We start from the raw sequence: 19,981 nt of genomic DNA on the forward strand, positions 1-19,981 counted from the left end.
TTTTGTAAGCCATCATAAAAATGTTTAAGGAGAGGGAGGCAACTGGAAGTTCAGACTGAACAGAATCCTCACATTTCATTGAATCTATTCACATCCCGGCTAACGTGTTAACACAGGGGACACAGGGGTCCTATGATACAAAGTCCCCACTACAGCACACTGTACACAGCTGTGTTCCAAGCCCGCGCCCTCCCCAGAGGCTTCCTACTCAACGATTTCCCAGCCTGTTGGGCATGCCGACAACGGACCACGTAGATCTTCTCCTTGATCCAGTGTTTGTTATAAGGCTAGAATGTATGCGTATCAGCGTGGTAAACAAGACACCTGAGTTCTGCCAGATCATCAATAAAATCAGTCGGTTGACGTCATACGTAATTGAGGGAGTGTCGGGATTCATTCTCTGCAGATGCACTTCATACATTTTACACATGCCTACCACACATTCATTCACAGACTGGCAGCCGGCATAGGTTCTGCCTCCTAGCTTCTTGGTAGGCTGGACTAGCAAAATGGTGAGAGACATCATGTCCAACTCTTTTATTGCAGCCATTCTGGGCTTCAGTTCTGAGCTAAGCACGAAGAACATGATCAACAAGCAGTCCAACAAATGTATATTGAGAGCCTCCTATGTTTGGAGTCCCTGGATGATGAAAATGGTAAATGTTCTTGGTTGTTAACCAGAAGGTTGGAGGTTGGAGTTTACCAAGAGATGCTGTTGAAGAAAGGCCTGGCAATCTAGTTCTAAAAAAAATCAGCCAATGAAAACCCTTTGTAGACTCTCACTCACTCTTACTCACTCACTCACACTCTCACTCACTCTCTCACTCACTCTCACTCTCTCACTCACTCTCTCACTTTCTCACTCTCACTCACTCACTCACACTCTCACTCACTCACTCACTCACTAGCTCTCACTCACTCTCACTCTCACTCACTGACTCTCACTCACTGACTCTCACTGACTGACTGACTCACTCTCACTCACTAAAAAAAATTTTTTTTAATAAAAAAAAAGAAAACCCTTTGTAGCACAGTTCTACTCTGACGCAGGATCATCACAAGTTGGAACGATAGAGTGGCAATGTGTTTTTAAAAAAATAATCGTTACATTGTCATAATTATTTTGAAGAGTGTAGGAACCATTAATGATATGTGTATTTTGAGGCAAAACTTCATCTTTCATAATAAGAATGAGAGATATAATACTCAACTGAAAAATCAGGAAAGAATAGTGTAAGAATATTTATAAAAAAGGCATTTTAGAAAACAGCTAAAAATTAAAATAAGCTTTTCCTCAAAGGTGGGTGAGTTAGTTAAAGTTTATTGTGCTAACTGGCCAATAAACACATGGGGTTAATTGAAGGGCAGAGATAAATGGTTCAGTGAGCCTCACCTTTATAGTTTTCGGGTCTCTTGCTTTGTGATGGGTTCCCTAGTTCCCTGCTTCAGCTGGCAAGGCTCACTTCCTTCAAGACATCCCTGAGGAGAAGCCACATGGATCTACCCCAATGCAACCGTGGGTGCTGGAGCAGCTGTGTGGAGACCCCTGCCAGTGCTGTGATGCTTACATGTACACTGACTCAGCTTTCTTCCTGCAGTCTGCGTCATTGTGTCTGGTGTCTGACATATGGGTTAATGTTGGACTTGTGGGCTTGGGCAGCACTGGGTTGGGATATTCTCTTGATGTGCACTTACCCTTTATATAAAACTCTTTTATGCATATGAGTTTCTGTGATTTGTTTCTCTAATGTACCCAGACGAACACAGTGGAAATTGAGATTGTGAAAGGAATGAGGCAAGGTAATGCTGTTTCTATAATAAGTTGGGTAAAACAATTTGACTTTTTAGCTTATGTACTTGTATTAATTAATTTAGAAAAAAGAGAGACATATATGGCAGGATTTTTTCAGGCAGTGGTGAAGGATGGCTGGACCCTCAAATAAAAGAACCTACATAAAGCAAAGGTAAAGATGCCTTAGGGGTCATTGCAATCCTTTTATATATTTACTCCAGAGGGTGTTTTTCATCTGGTGGAATTAAAAAAAAATAATTTCATTGGGGGCTTATATAGCTCTTATCACAATCCATCCATACATACATTGTGTCAAATATATTTGTATATACTATATGAACTCAAATATAAGCCAACTCGAGTTATTAGCGGAGGCACCTAATTTTACCACAAAAACTGCATTAAAAATGTGCTGAAAAAGTCGGCTTATACACGAGTATATATGGTATGTTGCCATCATAATTTTCAAAACATTTTCTTTCTACTTGAGCCTTTGGTATCAGCTCATTATACCCACTCCCTCATGATCCCTTGATAATTCATAAATTTTTTTCATGTGTTACACCAACTGCTGTCTCTCTTAACCCACTTTTCCCAGGGGTTATAGGTAGATCATTGTGATCCATTTCCTCTTTTTCCCCTCACCTTCCTCTTCCCCTCCTGGTATTGCTGCTCTCATTATTGGTCCTGAGGGGTTTATGTGTCCTGGATCCACTCTGTTTCCAGCTCTTATCTGTACCCGTGTACATGCTCTGGTCTAGCTGGATTGGTAAGGTAGAATTAGGTTCATGATAGCAGGTGGGGAGGAAGCATTAAAGAACTAGAGGAAAGTTGTATGTTTCATTGGTGCTATACTGCACCCTGATTGGCTTATCTCTTCCTTGTGACCCTTCTAAGACCTTCTATGAGGGGATGTCCAATTGTCTGCAGATGGGTTTTGTGTCTCCACTCCATGCTCCCCCTCATTCACATTGATAATGATTTTTTGTTCTGGGTCTTTGATGCCTGATACTGGATCCCATCAACACTTCATGATCACAGAGGCTGGTGTGCTTCTTACATGTGGGCTTTGTTGCTTCTCAGCTACATGGCTGCTTGTTTATCTTCAAAGCCTTTAAGACCCCAGACACTATATCTTTTGATAGCTGGGCACCATCAGCTTTCTTTACATTTGCTTATGCAACCACTTTGTCTTCAGCGATCATGTTGGGAATGTTAGCATCACAGAATGCTGGGTTATTGGAACAAAGTATTCTTGCCTTGAGAGAGTACTTGAATAGAGGCCCAATGTCTGTCTGCTACCTTAATACTTAACATATAAATATATGTTCATAGAGCTATTTCCCTATCATTATAAATATATTTCCATGTGTACACACCTGTTGTTAGACTTCTATAAATGTCCTTTGCCTCCTAGTTCTTTCCTCTATTTCCTCTTGTCCCACTTACATGTTCGGCCTTCATTTGGGTTTCATTAATTCCTCTCAGCTACATTGCCCTTGATCAAGCCCCACCAGGCATCCTATGCCCTCCTCGCCATCGATTTTAGATCACTTCTTGTTCCCTTGTCCCTGGGTTGGTTGACAGCCCCCATCATTTCCCCTGCCTTCCTCTCCTGTGTTCGCCCACCTCCCCAACCATCAGTCCCATTGTTGTCTCCTCCAGATTGTTTATCCCACCTATTTTATCCAGACATGCAGAGACAATAAAAGTATAAAAACAAGACAGCAAAACAAAGCAACAAAAGAAAACAAAAAACTAAAACAAAACAACAAAAAAACCTAACAACTAAAAAAGAAAAGCCTATAGATAGTTTGCTGACTTTTAGGAGTGTTTTTCAGTCAAGTCTGATGGGGTGGCCTGGCCCCAAAGTCTATTTTTGGTATTCCTGGGGACTTTATTGTTTTGCTCCCCTTGCTGCTCTGTTGCATGCCCTTAATGTTTTGCCTCAGTGTGGTGGGGTCAGATTAGGCACAATTCCCGCACTGTGTCTCCAGTGTTGTCCCCCATAGAGCTGTGGGTTGATGAGGAATGTCGGGTCTCGTGGTGGGGCCAGTCCTATGGTCCTCTCTGTGCACTGGCTGCTCTTAGCAGGAATATTGTCCTCGGGGCTTGGTGGGCCAGCATGTGCTTAGTCGAATTTTTTTTTACAATATAGGACATTATCTTTCATTCTTAGTAAATTTTTCCAGTGTGTGGTAAAATACAAGGGTTAAAGTATTGCTATAAAATATAGAAATATTTATTAAGCAAAAAATAAAAATGTGAAGCTTTTTCTTAATAAATGCTCCATCTATATTTTTATACACTTCTAAAAACAGTATTTTTATCTAAGCCTTCCCTGTTGAATTCTGTGCTCTTCAATTTACATTAGGTCAAAATGTCCATTTTGACATCCTTGAGGGAGACAGATAGATCATGCTACTTTGAGATGATCTTCAAGTTTGGGAACAAAAAGAAATCTGAAGAGGAAAGATTGGGACTGGACACAGCATAGGCTCCACATGTGTGTGGCCCGACACCTATTTTTCAGAAAGACAAAACAAACAAAACAAAACCGCCTCAGAGCTTCCCTGCCAGTTCACTACTTTTGTACTACAGCCATCCACCAGGATAAAAATGTAGGCATCGGCTTTTGCAGCGTCCCCATGGGGCAGCATGCCCAACTTTGAGAACCAGTGGTAGGAGGGATGGGTTAAGGCTTTCCAGTGAAATTCTTGTAGTACAGCTCTTGATACCATCAAGGTATAGGAAGGCCACTATTGTTCTGGGCAAAAAATGAGAACAAGACAACTTCAAAAAGTTCATAGAAAAAGGAATCAAAAGAGAAAGAGATTTTCTGTGAGGTTTTTTGAAGACACATTGTATTACTGAGAGAGGTGGTCTACAGCTGTCTACTGATTTCAGAGACATGTTTAAACATACTGTTGGAAATGCATCCATGCATGTATGACTTGGAACCCCAGCAGCAGTACGCCCTGGTTCACCCTTGGATGCCACAATAGAATGTCTTCATAAAAATACCCACTGCTGTGGGGTTGATTCTGACCTTGCGTGATTTTATTGGACAAAGACCTGCACCATATGCTTATGAGGCTATAATGTTTATAGTCACCACTCATGGTCAGTTTGTAATACTGTGGTGGCCTTGTTTGTTGTATGGTATTGTAAGTTATGTCACCGGTATTTTAAATACCGGAAGGATCACTCAGGGTGGTCAGGTTTCAGTGGAAATTCCAGAATAAGATAGATTAGGAAGGAGAGGCAGAGCACTTCTTAACGGTTAGCCACTGAAGACCTTATAAATAGCAGTCAGACACTGCCTGATAAAACACCAGAAGATGCGCCCCTCTGGCTGGAAGGCCCTCAACTTAAGACTGAGGAAGAGCTACCTCTTCAAAGTAGAGCCAGTCTTAATGATAGGGATGGATCCTGCATTTGCTGATACAGCATGGCTCAAGATGAGAAGAAACAGCTGCAAACATTCATTAAATATCAGAATATGGAATCAAAGTATCTTGTCATTGACAGGTGCCAGAGAGTTTGTTCCGACTCACAGCAACTCTATGTACCCCAGAACCAAACATTACCTAGTCCTGTGCCATGGTTAAAACTGTTCAGTGTGAGCCCATTGTTGCAACCACTGTGTCAATCCATCTCCTTAAGGGACTTCTTTTTTTGCTCCCATAGCCTGGTGTCTCTTTTCAGAAACTGGTTTTTCCTGAAAACATGTAGAAAGTATGTGAGTCTTAGCATCCTCCCATCTAAGGAGCGTTCCAGCCGTACTTCTTCCAAGACAGATTTGTTTGTTCTTTTGGCCATTCATGGTACTTTCAACATTCTTCACCAGTATCACGATTCAGATACATTGATTCTTCTTTGACCTTCCTTATTCAATGTTTGATTTTCATATGCATAGGAGTGGCTGAAAATACCATGGCTTGGGTCAGTCACATCTTATCCTCAAAGTGACAACCTTGCTCTAAGCTTTCCTTCATTTCTTTTGTTGTTATTTTGTCTTTTAATCATTTTACTGGGGGCTCATACAACACTTATCACAATCCAAACACACACCCATTGTGGTGAACACATTTGTGCTTTTCCTCAATTTCTACTGCTGCATTCTTCTTCATACAGTACCATTTCTTGGATTATTTGCTCAGCACACAGACTGAATAAATATAGTAAGAAGATGCAACCCTGACACACATCTTTCCTGATTTTAAACCACGTAGTATCATTCTCTTGCTGAGCAAATCATCAGAGAAACTGGAGTATATGAAGAAGAATGTGGCATCAGGATTAGAGGAAGGCTCATTAACAATCTGTGATATGCAGACGACCCAACCTGCTCGCTGAAAGTGAGGGCTTGAAGCACTTGCTGATGACAATCAAGGATTGCAGCCTTGAGTGTGGATGACAACTCAATGTAAGGAAGAGTCAAATCCTCACAACTGGACCGATAAGTAACATTATGAAAAATGGAGAAAGAGTTGAAGTTGTTAAGAATTGTGCCTTGTTTGGATGCACAATTAATGTTTATGTAAGCAGCAGTCAAGAGATCAAAAACTGTACTGCATTAGGTCAATATGTTGCACGAGACCTTTTAAAGTATTGAAAGCATGGATGTTACTTTGAGGAGTAAGTTGAGCCATGGTGCTCGTCATCGCATCATATGCATATGGCATTTGGACACTGAATAAGGAAGACAAAAGAAGAATAGATGCACTTGAATTGTGTTGGGGGAGAATATTGAAAGTACCACTGACTGCTAAAAGGACAAACCAATCGGCCCTGGAAGAAGAAAGACCAGAGTGACCTTTAGAGGCAAAGATGGCAGTCTTACATACTTTATTGTCAGGAGACCAGTCCCTGGGGAAGGACATCATGCTTGGTAATGTGGAGGGGCATTGAAAAAGAGGAGATGAAGTGTCATCAATGGGATGGATGGACATAGTGGCTGCATCAATGGGCTCTGGTGTAGGAACAATGGTGAGGATGGCACAGGTCCGTGCAGTATTTTGTTCTGTTGTGCTCAGGGTCGCTAGGGGTCAGAGCCTGCTGGATGACTCCTAACAACAGTACTATGTCCTTTTTCTGTTCGGACCGCTGCCTCTTGATCCATGTACAGGTTACACATGAACACAATGCCATGTTCTGGGATTTCTATTCTTCTCAATGCTCTCCATAGTTGGTTATGATCCACACAGTTCAGTGCCTCTGCCTAGTCAATAAAGCACAAGTTAATATTTTCCTTGTATTCCGTGCTTTAAGCCCAAATCCTTGTGGTGTCAGCAATGATTATCCATTGTTCCATGTCTTCTTTTGAATCCTGCTTGAATTTCTGGAAGTTCTCTGTGGATGTACTGCTACAACTGTTGTTGAATGAGCTTCAGCAAAATGACTTCTATGTTTATTAGTGATATTGTTTAATACTTTCTACATTCTGTTGAGTCTCCTTTCTTTAGAATGGGTAAAAATATAGATCTCTTTCAGCTGCTTGGTTAGGTAGCTGTTTTCAAAATTTCTTGGAAGAGGTAAGTGCTTCCAGTACATCATCAGCTTGCTCAAATAATTCAATTGGTATTCTGTTAATTTTTAGAGAATACCAATAGATATTTCAAGGTAGATATTGAAATGTCCTTTTTGATGATTCACGTGACAGCATTCCTCTTGAATCTGACATTCCTGACAGATTAAACCATATCATTGTCTGATTCAAAATGGCCACTATCAGTCATTTCAGTTCACTAATGCCGAGAATGTTGATCTCTACGCATTCCCCTTCATTTTTGATGACTTCTAATTTTCCTAGATTCATAGTTCACACATTCCAAGTGCCAATTACTAATAGGTATTTGCAACTATTTCTTCTCATGTTCCATCAGCAAACGAAGGTCCTGAAAGCCTTACTCCATCCATGCCATTATAGTTGATTCTGTTTTTTAAAAAATCATTTTATTAGGGGCTCATACAACTCTTACCACAATCCATGCATACATCAATTATGTAAAGCACATTTGTACATTCATTGCCCTCATCATTCTCAAAACATTTGCTCTCTACCTAAGCCCCTGGCATCAACTCATTTTTTCTCCTCCCTCCCCACTCCCCCCTCCCTCATGAACCCTTGATAATTTATAAATTATTATTTTGTCATATCTTGCACTGTCCCACCTCTCCCTTCATCTACTTTTCTGTTGTCCGTCCCAAGGGAGGAGGTCACATGTAGATCCTTATAACCCGTTCCCCCTTTCAACCCATCCTCCCCCCACCCTCCCAGTATCACCACTCTCACCACTGGTCCTGAAGGGACAATCTGCCCTGGATTCCCTGTGTTTCCAGTTCATATCTGTACCAGTGTACATGCTCCGGTCTAACCAGATTTGTAAGGTAGAATTGGGATCATGAAAGTGGGGGAAGAGGAAGCATTTAGGGACTAGAAGAAAGTTGTACGTTTCATCGTTGTTACATTGCACCCTGACTGGCTTGTCTCCTCCCCGAGACCCTTCTGTAAGGGGATGTCCAGGGGCCTACAAATGGGTTTTGGGTCTCCACTCTGAACTCCCCCACTTCATTCACTATGATTTTTTTGTTCTGATTATGCCTGATACCTGATCCCTTCAGCACCTCGTGAGCACACAGGCTGGTGTGCTTCTTCCATGTGGGCTTTGTTGCTTCTGAGCTAGATGCCTGCTTGTTTACCTCCAAGCCTTTAAGACCCCAGATGCTATATCTCTCGATAGCCGGGCACCATCAGCTTTCTTCACTACATTTGCTTATTCACCCGCTTTGCCTTCAGTGGTTGTGTCGGGAAGGTGAGCATCATAGAATGCCAATTTAATAGAAGAAAGTATTCTTGCATTGAGGGAGTACTTGAGTAGAGGCCCAATGTTCTTTTGCTACCTTAGTACTAAACCTATAAATATATGCACATAGATCTATTTCCACATCCTCATATATAAATATATTTACATATGTACATGCCTGTATTTAAACCTCTATAAATGCCCTTTGCCTCCTAGCTTTTTCCTCTATTTCATTTGACCTTCCTCTTGTCTCACTACTATGCTCAGTCTTCATTTGGGTTTCAGTAATTCCTCTTGGCGACATTACCCTTGATCTCGCCCTACCAGGCCTCCTACACCATTCTCACCACAGATTTGGATCACTTGTTGTTCCCTTGTCCCTGGGTTTGTTAACACCACTACCTTTCCCCCCACTTCCCCTCTCCCATGTCACCCGGGAACTGTCGGTTCCATTGTTTTCTCCTCCAGATTGTTCATCCAGCCTATCTTATTTAGACAGACCTGCAGAGATAATAACATGCACAAAAACAAGACAGAGCAAAACCAAGCAACAATATACAATAAAACAATGACAAAAAGTTGACTCTGTTTTGTGAAGGCTCCCTCCGTAATTATTTTGAGTGCCTTCTGACCACAGGAACTCATCTTCCGGCATGATATATGACACTGTTTCATGGCTATTCAGGAGGTTTTCAGTATTTGACAAAGTTGTGCTGTTACTTATAAGGTCAGTGGCTATTTCCTCAGAAGTAGACAGCCTATTCCTTTTTGTAGTTGTTCTTAGTCTTGAAGCTCTGCTGAAACTTGTTCACCTTGGATGACTCTGCTGACATTTGAAATGCCAGCGACAGAGCTTTCAGAATCACAGCAACACACACGCCACCACAGTATAACAAACTGATAAAGTATGAACCTAGCAACACTGGAAGTCATCAAAAATGAAATGAAATGCTTAAATATGGCTATCAGGTATTAATGAACAGGAATGTAATTCTATTGGACTTTGTGAATCAGATAATCAAATGATTTACTACACTAGAAATAAGAAACCCAAGAAGAATGGCATCAGATTTACTATATAAAAGAAAATATCAAGATCTTTTTGAAGTAAAATGCTTCTGTACTAGGAATAACATCCATATGACAAGAAAGACCAGTTAGTAAGACTTTTAGTCATTTTCACTCATCAACCACAAAGCCAACGATGAGGAGACTGCGTAATTCTAACTACTTCAGTTTGAAATTTATCAAACATGCAATCAAGATTTATTGGTGGTTAGAATGTGAAAGTTGAAAACAAAGAGGGCTCAGTAGTTACAAAATAAGGTCTTAGTGATAGAAATGACACTAAAGATCATGACAGATTATTGCAAGACCAATGACAATCATTGCAAACAACATAAATGGCAACAATACATGTTGATGTGCAGGAATCAAATGGGTGACATTTGTGGGAAGAGATGATGGAGAAGATCAGTGTCAGCATCCAAAATTCCACAGCAGCCATGGTTGACTGTGGAACAGACCATCAATTACTCATGTTCAAGTTGAAACTCAAGAAAATTAAAACAAGTTTGTCAGAGCTGAAAATGACCTTAAATTTATGATCTGAGTTTAGGGACCAATTTGAGAACAGTTTTTACACATTGTATACTAATGACTGAGGCAAGAGGAGTTGTGAAATGACATCAAGAATAATAACATATCTATGTATAACCTCCTCCCTGGGTGACGGACAGTGGAGAAGTGGGTGAAGGGAGACATCAGACGGTGTAAGACATGACAAAATAATAATTTATAAATGATCAAGGGTTCATGGGGGAGGGGGAAGCAGGGAGGGAGGGAAAACTGAGCAGATACCAAGGGCTCAAGTAGAATGCAAATGTTGTAATAACGATGAGGAAAACAAATGTACAAATGTGCTTGACATATAATGGATAGATGTATGGATTTTGATAAGAGTTGTATGAGCCCTCAATAAAATGATTTAAAAAAAGAATAACAAACATGAGAGAAACAAAAACTGAAATATAAAGAAAGTAGAAGATATTAAAAAGACAGGAAAAAGGAAAAGATGAAAATGAATGTTAGAAGAGTCTCTGAAACTTGTTCTTGCTCATAGATTAACTAAACCAAATTGAAAAAATGAGTTGAACAGAAAATTTCAATGGGCAGCTGGTGAAGACAAGGTATTCTAGTGAAATGTGAGAAGACCTGGAATTGAATACTAGAAGAAAAAAGACTCAGCATTTCTCAAGCTGAAAGAACTGAAGAAAAATTTCAAGTCTTTAGTTGCAATATTGAATGCTATCCAATGATGTAGGCAGCATCAAAAGAAGATGGAATGAATACCAGGAATTACTGTACCAAAATGAACCGTTCAATATTCAACCATTCAAGAGATAGCATCCGATCAAGAACTGACGGTACTGAAGGAAGATGTTGCACTGAAGGCACTAGATTCAGGAATACAAGATTCAGGAAATTGATGAAATACATAATGAAACAAAAAATGAGGCAGTGCTAGAATGCTCATGTGTCTATGCCAAGAAATTGGCAGGTACCAACCCACGGAAAGAGATCCATATTTGTGTTCACTCCAAAGAAAGGCGACCCAGCAAAATGTGGAAATTATCATTAATATCACATGCGAGTAAAGGTTTGCTTAAGATAATTAAAAAACTGAATTGACAGGGAGCTAACTGAAATTCAAGCTGGATTGAGTTCAAGAGGACGTGGAATGAGGGACATCACTGCTGATCTCAGATGGATCTTTGCTAAAAGCAGAGAATGTACCAGAATGATGCTTACCTGTGCTATGTAGACTATGCAAAGGCATCTCACTGTGGGGATCATAGCAAACTATGGCCAGCACTGTTCCACAGGGTTCCAGAACACTTAAGTCTGTTTATGGAGCACCTGTACCTAGATTAAGAAGTCATCATTCTAAGAGCCCGCAACACAGGAAATCCAGGATAGATAAACCACTCAAGCCAACAGGAGAGTAGGGCTACCAGGAGCATTAGAGGAGAGTGGGGGGAGAAATGGGGCACTGATCACAAGGATCAATCTAGACCCCCTCCCAGGGGGATAAATGATGGAAAAGTAGGTGAGGGGCGATGGAGGATGATATAAGATATGGAAAAATAATCTATAACTTATCAAGGGTTTGTGAGGGAGGGCGGATGAGAGAGGGAGGGGAAAGAAATGGGGAACTGATATCGGGCTCAAGTGAGAAGAGAATGCTTTGAAAATGATGATGGCGGCATATGTGCAAATGTGCTTGACGCACTGGATGAATGTATGGATTGTGATGAGAGATGTAAGAGCCCCCAATAAAAGTATTTTTAAAAAAGAAGTCATTAAACAGAATAAGGGGATAATGAGCGTTTTAAAATCAGGAAATGTTTTTGTCAGGGTTGTATCCTTTGACCATAATTTTCAATATGTATGCAGAGCAAATGCTCTGAGATCCTACACTATCTGAAGAAGAAAGAGGAGGCATCAGAGTTGGAGGAAACTTATCTGCATAAACTGTGATATGCAGATGACACAATTTGCTTGCTGGCAACAAAGAAGACTTAAAGGACTTTCTGATGAAGATCAAAGACTATAGCCTTCAGGACAGATTACATCTCAATGTAAAGAGAAAAAACCCTCACCACTGGATCAATAAAAAGCATCATGATAAATGGAGAAATGACTGAAGTTGCCAAAGATTTTAATGTAGTTGGATGGCATATTGCATTGGGCAGATCTGCTACAAAAGTCCTCTTTTTAAAGTGTTAAAGTACAAATATGTCACTTTGAGGACTAAGGTATGCACGACATACACCATGGTATTTTCAATCACCTTCTATGCATGCAAAAACTGGGGAATGAATAAGAAATACTAGAGAAGAACTGATGCGTTTGCAGTATGATGGTGGTGAAGAATATTGAAAGTGCTGTAGCCTGTCAGGAGAAGCCAATCTTTCTTGGAAGAAGCAGAACCACAAGGTTCCTTGGAAGTGAGGATGGTGAGACTCTGTCTCATACACTTTGAACAAGTTATCAGAAGAGACCAGCTCATGGAAAAGGATATAATGCTTGGTCAAGTAGGGGGTCAACCTAAAAAAGAAGACTCTTATCGAGATGGACTGACCCAGTGGTTGAAATAAGGGGCTCAAACAAAACAACTGTGAGGAAGGCACGGGAGCTGACCGTGTGCTTCATTCTGCTGCAGGTAGGGCTGCTTTGAGTCATAATTGGCTTGATGGTTGACAGCACCTAACAACAGCCTTTACAGGAGCAGACTACCACGTTTCTCTGGTGGAGTGCCAACTTTTGAATTAGCAGCCAAGCATTCTAACCGCTGAGCAATTAGGGCTCCTCACTAGGGTCCCTTTCAAAACTAAACCAAATCCATTGCTGTTCAGTTGATTTTGACTCATAGCAACTGTATCTATAGGGCAGAGTAGTGGATTCCAATTCATAGCAACCCAATTTAGAATTTCTGGGACTGCAACTCTTTATGGCAGCGGTTCTCAACTTGTGGGTTGTGACACCTTCAGGGGTCTAATGACCCTTTCACAGGGCCCGCCTGATTCATAACAGTAGCAAAATTACAGTTATGCAGTAGCAACTAAAATAATTTTATGGTTGGGGGGTCGCCACAACATGAGGAACTGTATGAAGGGTCGCGGCCTGAGGAAGGTGGAGAAGCACTGCTTCATGGGAGCACACAACGTCATCTTTTTTCCTGCAGACCTTCACCTTGTTGACCATGTGGTTAGAAGTCCTATTATCTACCCCACAGTGCTACCAGGGCTCCTTTGGATTGGATATAACACACCAAACTCACTGCCGTTGAGTTGATGCTGACTCACAGCGACCCTACAGGACAGGGGAGAACTGCTTCTGGGAGTCTCCGAGACTCTAAGTCTTTACGGGAGAAAAAATGCCCCCTCTTTCTTCCACAGAATGGCTGGTGGTTTCAAACTGCTGGCTTTGCAGTCAGCAGCCCAATGCGTAACAACTATACCACCAGGGCTCTTCTTGGATTGGATATAGGAAATGGGAATCCATAAGTGTTCCAATTTCCTTCCTGAGCAGCAGATATTTGTATACTGAAATTGAGACCATAAAGGGGGGTCAGGTTTGGGTTTGGAAATTAAGAGTTTGTGATAGCCAAGCTCGCTTTGAGACATTTCTTTCAAGTGGTAGCCAGCTAGACACTGAGGCTGGAGCTAAGGAGAACGGCCAGCGCTAGATACATGAATGTGACAGACTTGCATCAGAACGGCATTTAAAGGCCTGAGGTGGAACATAATCACTTCAGGTAGAGGATACAGACAGAAAGAGAGTACTTTAGGGACTCAATATGAGGAACCTGGAAAGGACGCTGAGAGAAAGAAGCACAGAGTTTAGGAGGAAAATCAAGAGGGTGTGGGATTATGGAAACCAAGAGCAGAGTAAGTTTCAAGAAGAGCATGACTAATTTGTACTGAAAATTGCTAAGAGGTTAAGTAAGATGAGAACTAAGGAGTGGCATTATATTTGGCAACACTGAAATCACCGGTGATTCTGAGTTATTTCTGCAGAGTGGTAGCAATAAGCAATGGAATCATAATTGGAGTAGGCTCAAGAGAGAGTGGAATTGATCAAATGGAAAGAGTGACTTCCCCTAACTTTGGAAATAAGTGTTTCTTTGAAGGGGTGCTGGAAATTGGGTAACAGCTGATAATAATTGGAGGGAGTGACAGTGTCAGAGGAACTTTTTTGGTTTTAAGATGGAAGATATTAGAGCTCGTTTGCATGCCGATGAAAATGATCCAGTAGAAAGTAAGAACTTAGTGATGCCGAATAAAGGAGATAATTACAGGAGCAAAGCTCCTAAGAAAACAAGATGGGATCGAATTCAGAACAAATCCTGAAAAGACTGGCCTTTCATGGGAACTTTCATACAAAATACAATAGACTGTAACAGATAAGAAAGCAAAACATATAGGCTGACAGATGTGTAGGTAGGGAGATAAGGAACTTCATGTTTGAATGGCTTTATTTTACCTACCTGAGGAACTGAACGCAACAAGCTGGATCCACTCAGTTCCTATAAACTCTGCCCAACCCCTTGTCAGGTCAGCAGGCCCTGTGGTCAGTACAGAGTCCTTGGAGTAGTTAGGGGAAGGATAAATACACTATGTTCTACTGTCTGGCCCAGTAAGGTTTTCCTCAGTGCAGTGTTTTTCAAAGTGTGTGCTCTGGGTCAGGAGCATCAGCTGGGAATTTGTTAGAAATGCAAATTCTCAGACTCCAATTCAAATTTACTAAGTCAGACACTCTGAAGATGGGGCCCAGAAAGCTGTTTACGGATTGCTTCATGTGATTCTGAGACATGCTAAAGTTTGAAAATGACTGTCTTAGCAGTATGCTGACGATTTCTTAGAAGGTTGATAAAGCAATTTCTTGGATATGAAAATGTCATAGAAGCAAGAGGTTTTCATAATGAACTCAAGTATATGACAAGAGCTTTAAAAGCACTAGGAGACAGCTCTGTTTATGAATTTCAAAATTAGGAGATAACGGAGGGAGGGAAAAAAAAAAAGAGGACCTGATGCACCTGATGCAAAGGGCTTAAGTGGAGAGCGAATGCTTTGAGAATGATTGGGGCAGGGAATGTGCGGATGTGCTTTATACAATTGATGTATGTGTATATATGGATTGTGATAAGAGTTGTGTGAGTCCCTAATAAAATGTAAAAAAAAAAAAAAGAATGACGAGGGCAACAAATGTATAAGGGTGCTTTGCTCAATTGATGTATGTATGGATTGTGATAAAAGTTGTATGAGCCCCAATAAAATATTTATTAATTTAAAAAAAAAGGAAAAAAAAAAGACAGGAGCAAAAGGCTCCCTCGTTCAAACACACAGAAACTACAAGTTTCGCTTTATTGGAGGAGGCTGTGTGTTTCACAGATGGAAGGTCGTGGCAACACCACGCCCCGCAAGTCCACCACTTCCCCCCAACCGCTTGTGCTCACGCGTGTCACCATGTCACCGGAGGCTGATTCTCACGACTACAAGCTTTTCCATGATGTCACTGCACACTATTCAGATGACAAACCGAACAGATGAACAAAGGAACTCTCTGGGCTTCAGAGATTACAGATCTTCACGGGAGTCAGTAGCCAAACTTTTTTCTCTCAGAGTGGCTGGTAGCTCAAACCTGCAGCCTTGAGGTTAGCAGCCCAGCGTTTAACACACCGTGTCACCAGGGCCCCATTGACGACTGCCTTCATGCACCGAAGACGGGGCCTGTCGGAGGAGAAAATTTTAGAATCGCCCCAAGAGGAACCCCTAAATGAAACGATGGGTCTTGGTTAGTAATAAGATGCTCATTTAAAAATAAATAAATTCCAAACTAAAAAAAAAAATTAGGAGATAACTAATTTCAAAAAATTTAAAAAGATGTACTTTGTTCTGAAATTGTGGTGATAATTGTATGACTCTTCTTACGTTGACTAACTATTGAATTGTATGATTTGTGAAATATATAATAAAATTGTTAATATGCATTGGTTAAATACAATTTTAGAAGGAAACATGCACTTTGAAAAAGAAAGTGCATAACAAGATAGAATCAAGAGAGATACTGGAGTTGGAGTTATAGGCAGATGGAGGTTCCAGTGTCAGAGGCATGTGTGACCTTGAACAAAATATTTAACTTTCCTGAACTCAGTATTCTCACCTAAAATATGAGAGCACTAACATCTTGTTAGGAGCCCTGCTGGTGTAGTGCTTACAGCTGGACTGCTAACTAACTTCAAGGTCAGCAGTTTTAAACAACTAGGGGAAGAAAGATGAGGCTTTCTACTGTGGTGATGAGTCAGTCTTGGAAACTCATGGGGGCCATGCCACCCCATCTTATAGGGTCACAATGAGTTGGAATCAACTCGATGGCAGGGAGCTGTTTTTAAACATTTCATTCCTTCAGAGGACGGCCTAGTTCCTTGTACCCAAGTTGCCACGCTTTGTGTCAGGCAACGTCGTAATCAGGTCCTGATGGGTTTGACCAGTTGCTGGACACTAGGATTAGCAGGACATTCCTGTCCTTCAGATGGCATGATTACGTCACTGCAGAGGCAGCTTTCCATAATCCTTTATTTTATTCCTTATCTAGAAGTAATCAGAGATGCCTATCTCTTTGCGATAGGCACATAGTTACCTCACAGGGTTGTTAAGGAGAATTAAATGAAATGGTGTAAGTACAATCTTTAACACAGACTGGCATATAACACTCAATAATGGAGCTATACATGAATAAAGGTTTCAAAGCATAACTGTCCCCTACTCAAACTCACTGCTCTTGAGTAAATTTTGTCTCATTACTGTCCCACATGATGTAAAAACAAAAAAGCCTCAGTACACAAATAAAAAGTGCAGTATACCAGCCTCAGAGTAACTAACTATAGTCCCTAACTCACTCAGCTTCATCCCCAGGCTTTCTTTCAGTTCAAAGTCTGCAAGCAAATGCTTCAGAGGCTCAGTCTAGGAGAACTCACTAAAACTGTAGATATCACCCAAACTGTAGATATCTCTTGTGATATTTTGTATTAAAAAATAAAGTAAAAGTAGCAGAAGACACAAGGAGCTGCCTGAGATGCAGACCCCACCCCCTTGGAGTCAATTCCTATTCACTGCAACCACAGACAGCGTTTCTAGGATGGTAAAACTTTAGGAAAGCACAAAACTTCAGCTTCCTCCCTCGAAGTGGTGTATAGGTTTGATCTGCTGACCTTGTATTTAGGAGCTCATTGCCTAGCCCGCAGGACCACCAGGCCTAAGAGTCAGAGGAGAGTAATTACATGCAACTAAAGTTTGATGATGCTGTGTGGGACAAGAGATGTATGAGTATACAGGAGGCTGCCATACTAGAACTTTTCTTAAAAAACCCCAAACTCACTGCCATCATGTCGATTCTGACTCATAGCAGCCCTATTAGGGAAAGACAGAGCTGCTCCCGAGGGTTTCCAACACTGCAACTCTTTACAGGAGTACAAAGCCTGGTCTTTCTCCTGAGGAGAAGCTAGCAGTTTGGTAGTGCTGCCCTGTGGTTAAGGGGCCATGAGGATTTCAGGAGATAAAAGATCCTGAAAACAAGGAGAGGAGTTGAAGATTAGCATTGCAAAACTGTCCGTGGAGCAGGGGAATGGTATAGAAAAGTGATCCAGGAGCACTACCTAAGGAGGAAAATTTAGCATAGAGATGTCATTCAGGACCAGGCCAGTATTGATTAGAAATAAAAAGGGGAGAAGATATTAAATTTCATTTGGAAGGTCGAGGAATCGAATGAAGTGGGTGACTGGCTACAGGGAATGAAAGACAAAGCCCTTCACAGGAAGTGTGGTAGATAAGGAATGATGGTGCCACTGTATCACATCATCACAGGGACCTTTCTGATAAGGGCGGCCCAAGTGCTCTGGCGGGTTTCTCAAGCTTGAGGCAATCAGCTAGTGCTTAAATAGAAATGATCAATGGGCAGCTGCTAATAAACTGGAGCTCAGATTACTGTAAAAAGGTTGAAGTTGAGATGTGAAAGTTATTGCCTCTGAAGCTACAATATTTAAAAAAGAAAAAGTTCTCATGGAAATACAAAGAAGAGCATGAGGCCAAGCCTTTATCTTAGGAACTGCCCTATGCCTAGGAGATCTGGCTAGAGGTGACACAGAAGACCAGACTTGGGGATGTGACAAAGGGCAGGCTAAGTATTTAGGGAGTAGGCTGGTGCCATGCAACAGAAGTCAAAGGACGGGGTCATCACTTAGCAAGGCTGCTATGGAGTACCTGCAGGAAGCTGTGGAAACAAAACAAGCGAGTTGAGAACTACTTTGGGTGACTTTTCTAACTTTTCTACCAGCTGGTGGGGATACGGCCATTCCATAAGTGTATGGAACCCCAATATGGGTCCGTTTTGTCGTCCTGTAGTTGTACAGGGAGACAGGGTGAGAGGGGTGCTGTAACATGAAGACAGTGAGGCACAGAAGCACAGCAGCAGCACGAGTGAAAGCTGTGAGAGAGAACAGGAACCAGGAGCGCAGCCCAATATGGTCTGCCGTGGGCTTGCTGACTGACAGACCAGGAGCTATAACAAGAACATGGGGGGCGGGTAGGGAAAGGGGGGGAAATGAGGAGCTGATACCAAGGGTTCAAGTAGAAGGCAAATGTTTTGAGAATGATGATGGAAACAAATGTACAAATGTGCTTGACACCATGTATGTATGTATGGATTGTGATAGGAGTCGTACAAGCCCCAATAAAATGATTCAAGGGGAAAAAAAGAATATGTCCGGATCAAGAATTGTATCCTGAGTTGTTCCTATTACTTTTGCATCATTCCTGACCTTGAGTGGCACCTCTTACGCCCCTAATACATCACTTAACTCTAAATATGGGCTGTGAGTTCTGTGAGACATTGAAGTGAATTCCTGAACCCCCAAACTGAAGGAGGAGCACTGAGGTGGGAGAGAATAGTTGAAATTAGAAATGACGGCATGGCTAGACAACTGTGATATCTTTAACCTCATAGGAACCAGCTTTGTGTTGATTCTTATCAAAGAAATCATTCACTTGGTGAGATTTGATGCAGTGGCCAGACCCATGGGAATACATGGTTTTGGAAAAAAGGAGGATAAACATGAAAATGAGGAAGTTTGGTTTCTTGATGAGATAAAAAAATGAAGCAGTTCTTATCCTGGAATCAGTTACCTAAGGTGGAAGCTATGCTTAGAACAGGAAATAGGACTGGTGGATCTACTCCTGAAAACACAGCTAATTGGATGCACAAAAAACCCATAGAATGATAAGGAAAAGGTAAGCTATCTAATTCCTTGGTTGCTGTTATCAGTAATAGCTGAAGCAGAGATAAAATAATGTAGAGGTGGATTGTAGCACTGAGCTAAGTCCTGATTCAGTCTGGTGGAGCTACAACCACGAGCCTTAGGACTGACCTAGAAAGGAAAATCATGTCAGAACCATTCAGAAATATCCCTATGGCTACTGATCATGAAGAAGGCAGTCTGAGAAAGGAACAGGGAAAACCAATAAACTATTCAAATCAGTGGGTATGGTAGAAAGGACTTGCTTAAATCTGTAGACTGGTGTCATCAGCAATTCATTTAGGGACAGTGTCTTTAGTTTTGAATGGGGCAGAATGGAAAAATAATTTTGGGTTTATGCAAGAACCACAGCTCACTTAGAATTGTCATGAATCAGCAGGTTAATCCGGAGGGGATGGCCAGCGTGGGAGACTAGATAAAATCTGTGGTGACATTTGTTTACCCTGAGAAGGGAAATTATCCTTCTCCATGATAGAGATGGTGATCAAGGGGGTCCTTCTACAG

General features: G+C 41.4%; 1 protein-coding gene and 1 pseudogene across 1 annotated transcript in view; both read right to left on the bottom strand.

Annotated features, from left to right (window-relative positions):
- Positions 1–19,981, bottom strand: part of ZSWIM5 (zinc finger SWIM-type containing 5) — a 179,857-nt gene that overhangs the window by 27,609 nt on the left and 132,267 nt on the right. The window lies entirely within an intron of this gene.
- Positions 150–523, bottom strand: LOC142428914 (enhancer of rudimentary homolog pseudogene; annotated as a pseudogene).

Source organism: Tenrec ecaudatus, chromosome 1 (assembly GCF_050624435.1).
Source record: "Tenrec ecaudatus isolate mTenEca1 chromosome 1, mTenEca1.hap1, whole genome shotgun sequence".
In the NCBI taxonomy this organism is placed as follows: domain Eukaryota; kingdom Metazoa; phylum Chordata; class Mammalia; order Afrosoricida; family Tenrecidae; genus Tenrec; species Tenrec ecaudatus.